The 14404-nt window shown below is 46.6% G+C and overlaps 1 protein-coding gene across 1 annotated transcript in view; it reads left to right on the forward strand.

Moving 5' to 3' along the window:
• The window catches only part of mpp7a (MAGUK p55 scaffold protein 7a), a 171172-nt gene that overhangs the window by 100515 nt on the left and 56253 nt on the right, over positions 1-14404 (forward strand). The gene's annotated exons all lie outside the window — the stretch shown is intronic.

A 14404-nucleotide genomic window follows, 5' to 3' on the forward strand; every position in this document is an offset into this window, starting at 1 on the left:
TCTGTCTCAACCCCCGGGTGCCCCGACCGTAGCAGCGTATTGCCCCCCCCCCCCCCCCCCCCTCTCCCTCTCTCTCTCCCTCTCTCTCCTTTCCCTCGACTTCCTGGGCGTCTTGTCTGTAGCGCCTGCTGATTGCCATACCAAGCATTCCCCAGGCCCTGCCACTGGACAGGGCTTCCCGCATGTGGGCAGCTGAACTTGGACTTGTCTGCGGCACTATACCGTGCGGCTTTTTATCGCTCCTCCTTGTCCCCGTTTCCCTCTTGTGTGTTTTTTTTTGGGGGGGTGCATCTGTTGATTTGTTGTTTGTTGCCTTGGATGAACCGGGTTGCCCTGTCAGACATGCCACGTAAATGTACACGTACATGTTCTACAAGCCCGGTCAGACACGCAATGTGTCTGTCTGTCTATCTGTCTGTGTACGTCTGTCCGTCTGTGTCCGTCTGTGTCCGTCTGTCCGTCCGTCCGTCCGTCCGTCTCTCTGTCCCTCTGTCTGTCATCATGGCACCACCCTTTGTTGTGTGCGGAGGCTCCACCCACCTTTGATCTGATCGGGGACATGTCCTGGCCCTTGGGCAGCCTCTATTTTCACTTTGCGTTTTTTTTTCCTTTTTTTGCTCAGACCTCCGTTTTGGCTCCAAGCCGGCGCGCTCCTCTAACCACACCCCGGGGGGAAAGCGGGAGGAGCACACCTAAGCCATTTTTGGTTCCGTGCCTCCTCTCTCATGCATGTTCCGCATAGGGCTGCTGCTGCTGTGCGTAATAATGTGGCTTTTAGAGGAATGTTCTCCCCCCCTTCTTCTTCTGCTTGCACACATTGTCGCAGGCGTTTCCTGCTCCGGCCGCCCTCTCCTCTCTGCCTCTGATGTTTGGGTCACGATCTCCCGCAACCATAATGTGATTTACACCCGGGCCTGGCCAGCCTGATGATCATCTGGTCCTGTTATTGTGTTTCACGTCACGCGCATTTCTCCTCTCACCGCCTTGTCTGAGTCATATGGGTTCCAGAGAACATCTGAAGCGCGTCTTTCTTTACGATGTGCGATGTTTGTACCACATTGTGGGTGTTGATTACGTTCGTTCTGTGTTTTAGCAGCGCTGTAGTGTCGTTTATAAGTTGTGGGTGTGAATTGAGATAGCTGGCCATCTACGAGACTGATATTATAACGAGGGGGTTGCTCTGCTGTATCCAGACCTCTGCCAGGGGCCAAAGTTGGGGCTAGCTAGGTTTGTAATTTCTCCTCTAATGGTTCTGTATAAATCATCAAATACGCTATGATGACAGCTGTAAAAAGCACATTCAAATAGCACTTTGAGAACGCTAATTATTTCCATCCATTTCACCACTGCTTTTTATGCTAAAGGGGATTTATACCTGGAACGTTCCCAGTGTCTCCCAAAATGACCTAGACATAAGCAGACCAGACCTTTGGGGTAATTAATTATAGTAATAGTATGAACAGTAATGTATTAAGAAGAAACCCAACTCTTACATGTATTGTAGCATATTACATCTTATTGTGCTAAGTGATTTTTCAGAGTAAGACAAGTCCAGCAGGCTCCCTTCCCACCGCCTGAAGGACCCGACAGGCATAGTAGTCCTCTCTCCTGTACTAGGATTTCTCTGTGGGACTATAATATTATTACTGTCCCACAGAGAGCTCCAAAAAGAACACAGAGCCATACACTGTGTTCTTTTCTCTCTCTCTCTCTCTCTCTCTCTCTCTCTCTCTCTCTCTCTCTCTCTCTCTCTCTGAAAACAAAACAAATACCAAAAGGACTGTGATTGTGGCTGCACGCCATCTCGGCAATGTCGCGTCTGAATGTTTGATGGTTCTATATTTGTGCCGTGGGCACAAAGAGAAGGGTGACTTAAAACACCTTGGGCCCTATTAAGCAAGTGGAATCTAATTACATATAATTTTACAGTTTTTAAGACGTGGGGGCGGGTGCAATGTCATATTACAATTATGGGCCAGGTAAGAAGCGCTTTCGACACCCCGTGGTGTGAGCAAAACGGCCTTGAATTAGTCATGGGAGTGTTTAAGGGAGTTTTGAGGCTTACCCAATGAACATGTCCGTACTATTCTCTTTACGACACCAGCTGATGATGCGCCCTTTTCGGCAAGTGGTATTACATTTCTGCAGACTGGCACCATAGACATGACATGACTTTGTCACATTTGGGTTAATTATTCATATTGCACTGCATGCTGTCACCTTTATGCCTCCAAAGAACAGATCCACAAGCTGTCACAGCCATGATGTGCATAGCTTGTAGGCCTATGTCTCTATTTTGTTAAGTAACTTGCAGTTTTCACTGGAAAGTCATTACAGCGGCGCAGCCATATGCTAAGGGAGGGAGATATACGCACATCGTCACTTAATTTGTTTCTGTTCTAAGCATGAAAAACAGCTGTAAAAATCTTTATTCTAGTTCATTTGATTCATAAATGAATAACTAAGACTTTGAAATGGCACCTACATATACCTTTCAGATCGGAATGGAACTGCGAGTAGATACGCAGCATTGGCTGGCAAATTGGCAATCCATGCGTAATGTTCCCAGAATCGTCTAACCCCCGAACATACAAGTTCGTTTGATATTGTTTAATTCGATAAAAATAGAACCATGTACCATACAGCGAATGAAAGCAAGATTCCTAAGGAATATGGGGATTTTTACATTTTAAAAAACGGTTGAGAAATGAGAGAACCATGAGTGTTTATAATATCAAATATTATAAGAATAATATGAAAGACAAACGGGCTGTGAAGAGCTCAGCTCACCATCCCGACAAGGAGGAAATATAGCCTATAGTGCATGCACGTATATGCACTGACTGTTGCACACACGCTCTTTATTTGTTTATATTGAAAAACACCAGTAAAATAACGTTTATTTTATTTTATTTCATTCAAGTCACGACGAAGGAATGAGTTGAAATGCCATACGTGCGCCATGCGTATTGCTGCGGCCCCAATGTTATGGTCTTCGCTCGTAGCATATTATTGAAGAAGAATTGAGTCGGGTGTGATACAGCGTATGAAAGCAAACCTCCCAATGAGTATGGAGATGTTTTAATTTCTAAAAAAGGTTGAGAAATGAGCGATATGTGACCCTTTATAATCTCAACGAGAAAGCCAGAAAACTCGCTGTTGCCATGTGTCATAGAAACAAGTAAATAGGTCTATAAACATACTCCCAAAAGAATCGCATATAACAGGGGTCTACAACCTATTTTAAATGAAGTGCCATGTTTTTATTTTCTAGATAGTGAGTCTGCCATATCAAGATTCCTTTTAATGACACCACATTAAAATTTCCAGCATATTTTGATTGTCCACAAATATAAAGTTCTTCCTTCTTTTTACATATTTTCTTGCACATTGTTAGAATGATCATTATAAATATATATCCCCCTGCAGTCAGAGTTCATTGTTTTAATGAATGAATGTGATGCATTGTGAGCTGGTAGATCTGCTATTTTCAAAAGTAATCTTTGAAAAAAGTGACAATTGTGGAATATTTTTGAAAAATGTTATTGAAACATTTAAAAACACAAATCTGTCATGGGGGTCACTGGCTTAGTTGGGCAAATGCATTAATCTGTGGGTCCTTGACATGGGAATGTCGCTGTGTGAGGATCACTGGTTTAAACAACATTAGGAGAAAAGCCCAAATAAGCACTTTAGAAACAAGAAAAGCAACCACAACTACCAATATTTACAAGCATCTTTGCAGAAAAAGAAGCCGCTTATAATAAACAGACATGGCAACACTCCAGCAGCACTCCAGAGCCGCTCAAGTGTAAAATGAAACAGTGCTTTTTGCTTTTAAGACGTGGTCAGACCCAGGCGGAATCGGTATGCGCTGAGTGTTTTTAGGTCAAGGGGCTTAATAGCAAATTAGCGCAAAGCGAAAATAATTAACATATGGACACTCCCCCAATGCTAAATTATGCAGGAACGTGGTATTCCATATGAGTGAGCGCTCACCACGGCTTCCATAATACGAAAAGGCGCAGAGCGAGGGCGAAATCTGTATTACCGCATGGGTTTTTCGTCTTGCTTAATAGGGCTCCTTGGCTGATTAGAGGGTGAAGGCTACTAACCGGTCTCCCTGCGGTCTGGTCAGGCCAGGGCCTGTGGTTTCCTCAGGGAGACTGCATCTCCCTGTGTTCCGTTCCGTGTGTAATCACAAACACTGACGGTCTGCTGAGTGCAAGAGTGCAATTTGGTTGTCATGACTTATTTAACCGCATGAACCCGAGTGTCCCTATTCTGGGCCTGTCATAATAGGCGAAAATCTGCCGAAAATAGGCGAGCACTCGGTGAAGACGGCTGAACATAGATTTTATTATTATTCTTCTTTTTAAGATGTATTTTGGGGATTTTATGCCTTTTATTGATAGGACAGTAGTTTGACAGGAGACGGGGAGAGAGAGATGGGGAGTGACACGCAGCAAAGGTCGTCGGGATCGGGACTCGAACCCGCGACGTGCTGTCAGGCTACATTGAGCCTACACTAGGTGCCTGGACCGCTATGCCAGCTGTCCTGTCCAAGCGTGTAGATATTTTTGAGTGAATAGATTTGGTGTAGAGGGAAAAAAGACAGGGCCAAGTCCAGACCCCTGGGGGACCTCAGTCAACAAATTATATAGGGTTTAAGTAATTCAGTAGTTTTGGAATCCAGCTGTTCCCGATGGCAGTATATCTTCTATTATCCAGCTGTTCCCGATGGCCGATGGCAGTATATCTTCTATTAGTGTGAGGCACCTGCTTGAAGTGCACTCCCTGGACATGACACTATAGTATATCACAGGGACTCACTCCTAATCCAGCCCTTGGTGCTAAGTGCCAAGCAGAGAGGCAGAGTTTTTGGTGGGATCCGGCCGGCAATTTAACCACTACCTCCTAGTCTCAGGGCGGACACCACACCAAGACTATTAAAAGAGCACAGGAAGCGAAGACCGTACGGTGGACTCCATGTTGCTCCCTGGAAGGAAAGAAACATGCGCAATGGGCTATATGCAGCCAACACTTCCGCGTTCAGCTTCCTTGGTCTCAATTTCCTTCCAGGGAGCAACATGGAGTCCACCGTACGGTCTTCACTTTAGAACCCCTATACGTAACTATACCTTTCAATCTGGGAAGCCCTTTTGGGGTTGTTGTTGCTATGTGCAGTATATAGTATCATTCTTTTGTAATTTTTTAATAAATATTTGACCTAAGTTATCCAGAAAACATTTTTTCTGGAAAACGTTTTTAGAAGGTCTAAAGTGGTTAAAAGGGCCTGGGCCATAGCTTAATGGTCCAGGCACCTTGGCTGGTAATCCAGTCTGGCAGTGTGCCACGGGTTCGACTCCCGATCCCGACGGCCTTTACTGCATGTCACCCCCATCTCTCTCCCCATTTCCTGTCAGCCTACTGTCTGTCCCTCCATAAAAAATATAAAATAAAGGCAAAAGCCACAAAAAAAATACATTAAAGTGGTTAAAAGAATCAAAGTCAAAAGTGTAGTAGCCTATCTCATCGGTTTGGAAGGAAAGGAAGGCATGGCAAGTGCTGGAGCCCTGCATGCACATTGCATTGTGGGACAGGCTTGGAGGACAGAGTGGTAGCCGAGCCCTCCGTCACGGAGTGCCGAGGCAGATATTCATTGTGGGACAGGCTTGGAGGACAGAGTGGTAGCCTAGCGCTCCGTCACGGAGTGCCGAGGCAGATATTCATTGTGGGACAGGCTTGGAGGACAGAGTGGTAGCCTAGCGCTCCGTCACGGAGTGCCGAGGCAGATATTCCCCTCCACTGCAGCAGGGCTGACTAATAGGCCATTACAGATATATCTCCTGTTACCAAATCACCCACGCCAATGGATTCATTGTCCTTTTTTCCGAGACAATCTAATGTGACAGTAAATGTTAAGGTTGTGTGTTTACCCCGTCTACCTCTGGGCCTTTGGTCAGGGCAGCCGCTATAGTTGGGTAATACTATGAGGGGGAAAACTGGTCATGATGTATACTGTACAGTCAGACTGTGCCCATTAAGGAAGCAGCCAGCCAGGTCAGATGTTTCGTGGTGAAGTCACAGCCATTATACGCTGACCAATAAAAGCCCCCCCCCCCCCACCCTGTGATTGTGTCGGGTCCTCGTTGAGCGCTGTACCAAATTGATTTGGATGTGCCCTTTAGCTCGCTATTCCACATAATCAGCCTGAAATTTTCAAACTTGACATCATAACAGGAGGGCTGTGTAATATCGCACTAATTTCCTTTCCGTTCCTGAGTGGGCCCGCCCCCGCCCTTCCTCTCATTCTCTCTCTCTCTCTCTCTCTCTCTCTCTCTCTCTCTCTCTCTCTCTCTCTCTCTCTCTCTCATTTTGTCTCTTTCTCGCATTCCCTCATGCTATAGTTCTGGATGTGTTTTTGAGGGGGCCGGGGCTCTTAACATGCGGGCCCCATATTCTCATCGAGCCATCCATTAAGTTAATTGTGATTAGTTGAGTAGATTGCATTCAGTAGCTCTGATTAATTGCTAGCATTTTTCAGACTGTGACTTCATGCTGTATTTTAGTGAAAAAATAAAAACGTGATCTTCTGCAATAGCCCTCCCCCCTCGCTCTCCTGCAGAAACCTAAACCGTGTGATTTATTAGCTCAAATGTCAGGACAATGAAATAATTGGGTTTGGAGTAAGGCATAAACATGTGGCCCCGTAAAAAACAAAAGAAATAAAGCAAGCCCCAGCCGTGTGTCTTTATTGAAAGAATGTGTTATTTTGGATAAGGTTTCAGGGGTGGGGGGGGGGGGGATTGGTGGCGTTGGTGGGGGGGGGTGTTGCGTCAGGCTTGACTTGTGTCTGTGGCGGCGTGGGGGAAGGAGAAGACATAATGGTGACTTTCTGTCTTCGGTGATAGAGCGCCTGAGCGCAGTTTGCAGACTGACTAATAGGAGATCGTCAGACAAAAGTCGGAGCGTGCCAGGACGCACTGGTGTTACACAATTCAATTCTACCCAGCCAGGAAGCCGAGAGCCAGGAGCTGTGTGGAGATTGGGGAGGAAAGGGGAAAACGGAGACTCAAGATACACACTCGCGCAGTACAAACACACACACCCACATGCACGAGTACCGCAGGCTGCAGCAGCAGCATCCCTGTGCAGTGTGCCGTCTTGGGAAAAGTAAAAAACACACACAAAAAACAAAACATCTCTTAGAATAGCTTCAATAGCAAGAGAGGAGAGGTGGAGAGGAAGCCGATGTGATGCGATAATAACGCAGTCATCGGCAGTGACCATCGGTATGATGTGAGAACATTACGAGGCAGAAGAGTCTGAAGCCCTGCCCGCGGCCGTCTCTGCTGCTCTCGTTTGGGTGTTCGGTTGAAGACGGAAAAGAAAATCTCCGAAGCACAGATGTAAATTGCAGATTGGAGACGATTGCTGCATCTGCAATCCACAATTTTACATCCATGTTATGACTCATCACTCAATCACTTTACAGCTAATTCAATGTCACCCCGACAGTGTTCAGCACCACACATCACCCGCTGTAAACCCTCATTCGCTCGCATCGTAGTCTGGAGCCTTCGTACTAGCATGCACACCTCTCACACCTCCTAATGCATGGCTGTCCTCTGCTCCATTTGTCTGTCCATTTGTTTCTTTTTTGTTTCCGCTTTCTCTTTCGAAATTGTTCTGGCTCCGCCATCGTCGTCAATGGCTGCCTGCGTTGGTGAATAATAATTAAAAGTGGACGCTGTGGCTACTGCACCTTTGCCACATTCTTATCACGCGCTCAGGCGTGCCATGCAAACCCAACACTATCCATCCCTCTCTCCCTTCATCCCTCCATCTCCGGTTGTTGGGCATCATTATCGGCTGCCAAAAACTGCCGCCAGGAATGTGACAGGATCAATGTCAGTCTCTCTCTCGCTCTCTCTCCTTTCGCTCGTTCTCTCCTCTCTCCTTCCCTCTCTGCTCTTCGAGGGTTGGTTTTCCCATTACGACCGGGTGCCACTGGGTGCAGCTCTGTGGAAAACTGTAGGCGGCTGTAATGCCTGCATGCCAACCGGCTGACGGCATTTGCCAACCCATTGGTCCTGACTGGCACAGCCTCACACCAATCAATACAACAGCTACGCCATTCCTGCTGGGCACGGCCACCCACTCTTCCCAGCCACTGGGTAAGCAGGGGATCAGCTGGACTTCTCATTAAAGACCTACAAATAGAGCTGGTTTTGACTTTCAAGCTATACAGTATATTATTCGCTCGGTGTACAAATTTAGATGACACATCCAATGTTATTATTGCAATATGTCCAACATTGTGATTGAATTTGGTTGACTTTTTGGAAAGAAAGAATGTCTTTTCTCAACGCGGCTTGTTGCCGACATCCGAAAGTGAGTTGTTCGGCTCGAGGCAAAAGTGAAGCAATCGTTTGGCTTTGGGGTGTTTTCAGTACCAAAGTATCGCCAGACCTGCACATTGCAATTCGATTTAGATGTTTTTGTCTTTGGTGAATCAGAAGAGCGAACGTCAAGTCACTGGAATGAACTGTTTGGCACTTTGACATGCCATGCTTTTCCCATCTTCATCAGATGGGCCTCCACTCTCCTCTCTCTGACACATTGAGGGCCACCAATTGAGTCTGCCAGGGTTTGTCTAGAATCCCCCACACACATGCATTCAATCAGAAAGCACACTTCACTATCTCCTGGCCTCACACTAGGATCTCAATACCATCCACTTGGTTATAGGGATTATTTCACATACGTGTGTGCATCTATACACAACAACACACTGTACTTTAGGTCTAGACAGAGCCATAGAGTAAGACAGAGTTACGACAACTCCGTTCACTTCATGGGGCCAGTCCAATGGCGGCTCTTTATAGTCTTCTTTTGGCGAATAGGGACACCGGAAGTTTATGGAATGCATTGGAGTCTATAGGCTCGTGCGTGTACATGAACCACGTGACCGGGCTGTTTTCTGCACCCTCATTGTCACTACTCTGTCTATACGCTATGGCTCTGGGTCTACGTATGTACGTGTCTTATGTAGATACCGTATACACAGTTGTGCGTATACACAAAAACAGACTTACAGAAACATAAACCATGTGAGCCAGCACAGACACACATCACTAACTAAACACAAAGCATCGCAGGGAAGTAGTTCCAAGAGGCTTGTGATTGAGACAATTATTGTCGAGAGGAAGTGTTGCCCTCCGTTAGACCCAGGAGGTCTGAAAGAGATAGTAGTGTCTGTTTACATCACACTGCGAACGGCGAGTAGAAAGTAACGACACTGGCCGGGGATTAATGGAGCAGCTAATGAGATTAGAGGAGACAGCACACATGTTAGTGTTTTGCAGATAGAGCTGTGTGCTTTAAAAGCAATATGTCCTCCACTTGATGGATGACGCCTGGGTTTTTTTGGAGCGCTGCGAGGGAAGATGGAGTGCCACGCCATAGAGCATGACAGCATGAGTGGAGAGCCCTAGCGCTGTTGGACAGGGCTCGCTCTCTTACATGTTAGGCGCACATGTAATTTATGTGTGTGTGTGTATGTGGTGGGGGGGGGGGGGGGGGGTGCATGCCTCTGCTGTGTGTGCATGTGTGGGCAGATGTGTGTAAGTGTAACTGCATGCACAGTCAAATCGCCAGTGTTAATTTAACTGAGGGGAGAATTCATAAAAGGATTGGATTCTGCTAACCTGCACAAATGAGACAAAATTAAATTCTCAAAGCACCCACGTATAAAATACAGTTTCTCGGTACTCCTGGTGCTATTTGTGCATATTCATTAGTATCATGCGTTGCGTTAGGCTTGTTCTGATTTGATCATTTCGTCATCTATCACAGATGGAAGGGAATATCACCAATTGGTGATATTCACACCGATATTAAGGCCAGTAATTAAGATTTGATAACCGTTTGCGGAGCCCTGCTGCACGAGCAACAAGGGTGGAGATATTAGTTCCATGGTTAACATGGAATATGGATCATGGATATGATTTAGATTGTGATATAACATGTTAAATGGAACACAGACACAGACCTTTAAAATGGAGACAGCTGCATTAACTCTCATTATAGACAGCCCTGACGTTACATTTGTAAATCGCTCTCTCGCTTAATCTTTAACCGTTGGCATACAAGAGGTTACTTTTTTAACATATTTGATGCTTTAACGTTTAGACAAGTATACGTATCCTATTAAATAAATGCGAGTATACTCGTCTTAAGGTGTTTCATATCGATATTAGAATGCCTCGCTATTTTTCATTTTTGGAATCGCTGCGGTTGCTGGGCACGGTTGCTAGGGCCTCGCTTGCACTGCGTCTGCGTGATTAGCCACGGCTAATACAGAAGCTGATGGATAATACGTCGCTGTCCGTGGTGCTGATCAGATCGATGATGTTCGGAGGTGATTTCAGATTTCGCGATTGGAATATTGCCGTTTTTTTGGTGCAAGGATGGACCTCGCCGTCGCTCACTAGCATACTAAAACAGACTCTGATCCGGTGCCACCACTTTTGTCCACCAGGTGGCACTCATTGTGTTAATACTGTACGTCCATGCATGCATCGATTTCACAGAGCTCTGTGCTGTAAGATAACTCTTGTTATCAAACTCTCTCAATAACAAGTCAACTTCAAGTCTCAAATAAATAATTTCGTCTCTCCTAGCAACATTTCCAACGCTGTCTCAAAACCAAAACAACAAACAACTGACTGCAAAAATGACCTTAATAATAGAGAAAATATATCATAAATTAATACTGAAACCAGATATAATCATTAAGGAAATATTATATATATATATATATATATATATATATATATATATATTGGGGACCCCCCCCCAAATAATTTGGCGACCCTCCGAGGGGTCGCGACCCACGGGTTGAGAACCCCTGCTCTAGTACAGGGGTCTCAACGTTCTTCATGGTCTTGGGCTCGATCGGTCTTTGTGTGGACCATGCAGATTATGTTTTAGTTTGTGTACTATACATTCTCACAGTGTATAACATAGATGGCGTGCGTGCGTGCGTGCGTGCGTGCGTGCGTGCGTGCGTGCGTGCGTGCGTGCGGAACAGCATAATATGAGTCTGTGTCTACAACATGTAAGCCAATACATGGCACGCCCCCTTCAACCCCACCCTGGCACATCTGTTGAGTTGTGAACGTGAGAACACATAACTCCCGAACCCACATCTGAGGCATTCCCAGATTATAATCTTGGGGTGCCCTAAAAGCAAAGAAACATGGACCCCTCTTCCTCCCCTCACAGCTAATCATCTACATGAACACATCCTACCCTCTCAGCCTCCTCCAGGTGCCCTTCTTTTCCCGCTCGCTTTTCCGCTTTCCGCGCCACATTCCGGGCGAGCCCGGAGGGGTTGGCGGGGGGAGGGCTGAATGCGGGCTTTGTTGCCCCGTTACACCCCTTTGGCACTCAGGAGCCGCCTCGCTCCCAAGTGCTTCCCAGGCCACTTGTGCAAATGGAAGATGACATGTGAAAGCGCTGTTTTCTTACCCAGGATAACGACTTGGGAAAACACTAAACAATTCCAGGCAAGCGATGCAGAACGCTCTCTCTCTCTCTCTCTCTCTCTCGTGCGTGATGTCTCTCTCTTCACCTCTCCTTGCGACACAAATGTCTCTTTGTGTGTGTGTGTGTGTGTGTGTGTGTGTGTGTGTGTGTGTGTGTGTGTGTGTGTGTGTGTGTGTGTGTGTGTGTGTGGAGTGGACACGTACTGTACTATGCAGGGCCCTCGCAGACAGACAGTCACACATTGTGACTAACTACCTGGCGCAGTCCAACCATGTCATGTAGCTCACACAGTGAGTCACACAGACTGCAAAGGAATCACACACGCAGATGCTTTAGGAACATTCTCACACACAACTAGAGGTGGGACGATTCACTTACCTCCCGATTCCATATAATATCGTACCTAGGGTGCCGATTTGATTTATATTGCGATTCTTAATTATATTGCGATTCATTGCGATTTCTTTCACATTTTATTACATTTGAAACATTTTAAAACAATTAACAATTATAGACCATGACAAGTTCAATTCAAAAGTTCAATGTCAGTCAGTCTTTCTGACATATTTTTTCTGAACTGATTTTAATATCGTGGCATTAAAAATCGCAATATATACATGCATCACTCTTGCTCTTTCGGCCGCACTCAAATCGTGTAAATTCTCACACATGCATGCGAATGCGCACATCTGCACTCACACGCACGCGCACACGCACGCACGCACACACGCGCACACGAGCACACGTGCGCGCACACGCGCACACACACACACACATATGCGTTTGAAGTAAAAGTAAAGTAGACTACACACACATACACACGCATGCGCACAATCCGCACATGCACGTGCAGTCGCGCACATGCACTTACACACATACAGTACACACAAGTTTGAACTAAAAGTAAAGTACGCTACATACACCTACACACGCACACAGACACGCACGCACATAATGATACACACAAATCTAAAGTAGGCTACATACACGTACACGCACAGTCGTGCGTGCGCACACACACACACACACACACACACACACACACACACACACACACACACACACACAACACAGCTATATGGCTCAACGCACTGGAATACGCAGGCACCTGTCTGAAGTGCGGAGGTGGGCTGCTAAGTATGTTTTCACAGCGAGCGGGCTAATGACTCCCCGCTCCGACATTAAGGTTTAAAGTGGGGGGTGAAAGACAAATGAAGGTGAGCGTTCCCGTCCCTGACCTCCCGACCACTACATTACCAGTATCTGGCAGCTCCTCCCTGGAATTTCCCTCCTGTAATTATCATGATAATGACCCACAATTTTCCTTTTTCTCAGTATACTTGTTAATTACGGGCGAGGGGTCAGGAGCAGGGTTAAGGAAATACAACGGGAAACCGGAGACCTGGGTTAGTTGTGTGTGTGCGTGTGTGCGTGCGTGCGTGCGTGCGTGCGTGCGTGCGTGCGTGCGTGCGTGCGTGCGTGCGTGCGTGCGTCGCGGAGGGAGAGAAAGGGGAGGCGGGGTGGGCGAAAGTATTTTATTAGTTGCAATCACAAGTAATTTAATAAAACAGGTGGAAAGGCATGCAACAGAGGTCACACAGAGGGGACCTTTCAGCAGAACCAGGGGCATGAATTACAAAAATAGTTTTTTATCTTTTATAAAAAGTACTATACTATAGCTCTAGACATGCTCTCACTCTCCCTTTTACATCACCTTTCTGTCTCTGTCTCTCTCTCCCTGGCTCACACACACACACACACACTTTCATCTGAAGAATTACGTCTCTCCTTCCTCTCCTCTCACTCTCTCTCTGCACTGAGACGGTTTGGTTTTCATCCAGGGACTCACTTAATTCTTAACAGCGGCGTATTAAGCTTTATAGATGACTATAACACTAAGTGGATTTTCCGATTGTGACCGACTACACTAATTATTCTGCGTGTATCGCTTTTCAAAGAGCGTGTAAGTGCTTGTATGCCATCCGAATGAGGTAAGACGAACTGACACCCTCTCAACCAGCAACATATGATTGCAGGTAATTGTGTTTTAATGTTACGAGAGGTTCGTTTCGGGGGGGGGGGGGGGGGGGGGGGTTTGGTTTTTTCCGCGGTCAACATCTGGTGTGAAAGAAGCCCGCCACGTGTTTCCACTACACCTCACAGCCCTAAACAGTGCCGTCAATACAGCACAGTCGGGGCAGGAGTTTATTGTCGCCGTCACACTTTGCTCGTTAAGTGACGCGGTGTCAAAACACATCCGCGTTTGTTTTCTCCCCGTCTCTCCCAATTTGGAGGAGAGGAATAATGTTTGTGGAATTCCACACCGCTCCCGGGGCGATGTTTTGAGTGGTTGTTATGGGGCGGAAGGCCGCATGTGTGAAATGGAGCCCCCTACTTGTTTTCCCTGGCAAATGGAGGCGCCGGTATAGAGCAGGATGCTGGGCTGAGGCTATGGTTGAGGTTTGAGGGTCCATCGCCCTGTCCATTCGCTATGGCTGTGTCCGGTTAAAAACCCCACCTCCAGGCCAACTGACAGCCTGCCATCCAGCCAACCCACATGCATTCTACCGACCGCAGGCTGCCAGCTTGCAAGTCATCCGTCCTTCCATCCATCCATCTCTGTAGTGTTCCATTCACCCATTCATCCATGTCAGACAAAATACCTTATGCTATTATGTGTCCACCAAAGTATTTTTTCCAGCTGGATTCCCAAGATGCTCTTCCCATCTGGGAGTGCTTGAGGGTGCTTTAGAGGCACAGCAATTCTTCAATGGAGACCCTTGGGTTGTCAGGCAAACCTAGCCAACCGTCTCATAGCAGAAGTAAACATGTCGGCACAAGGTAGAGT

This window comes from Electrona antarctica, assembly GCF_951216825.1.
Source record: "Electrona antarctica genome assembly, chromosome: 20".
Lineage (NCBI taxonomy): Eukaryota > Metazoa > Chordata > Actinopteri > Myctophiformes > Myctophidae > Electrona > Electrona antarctica.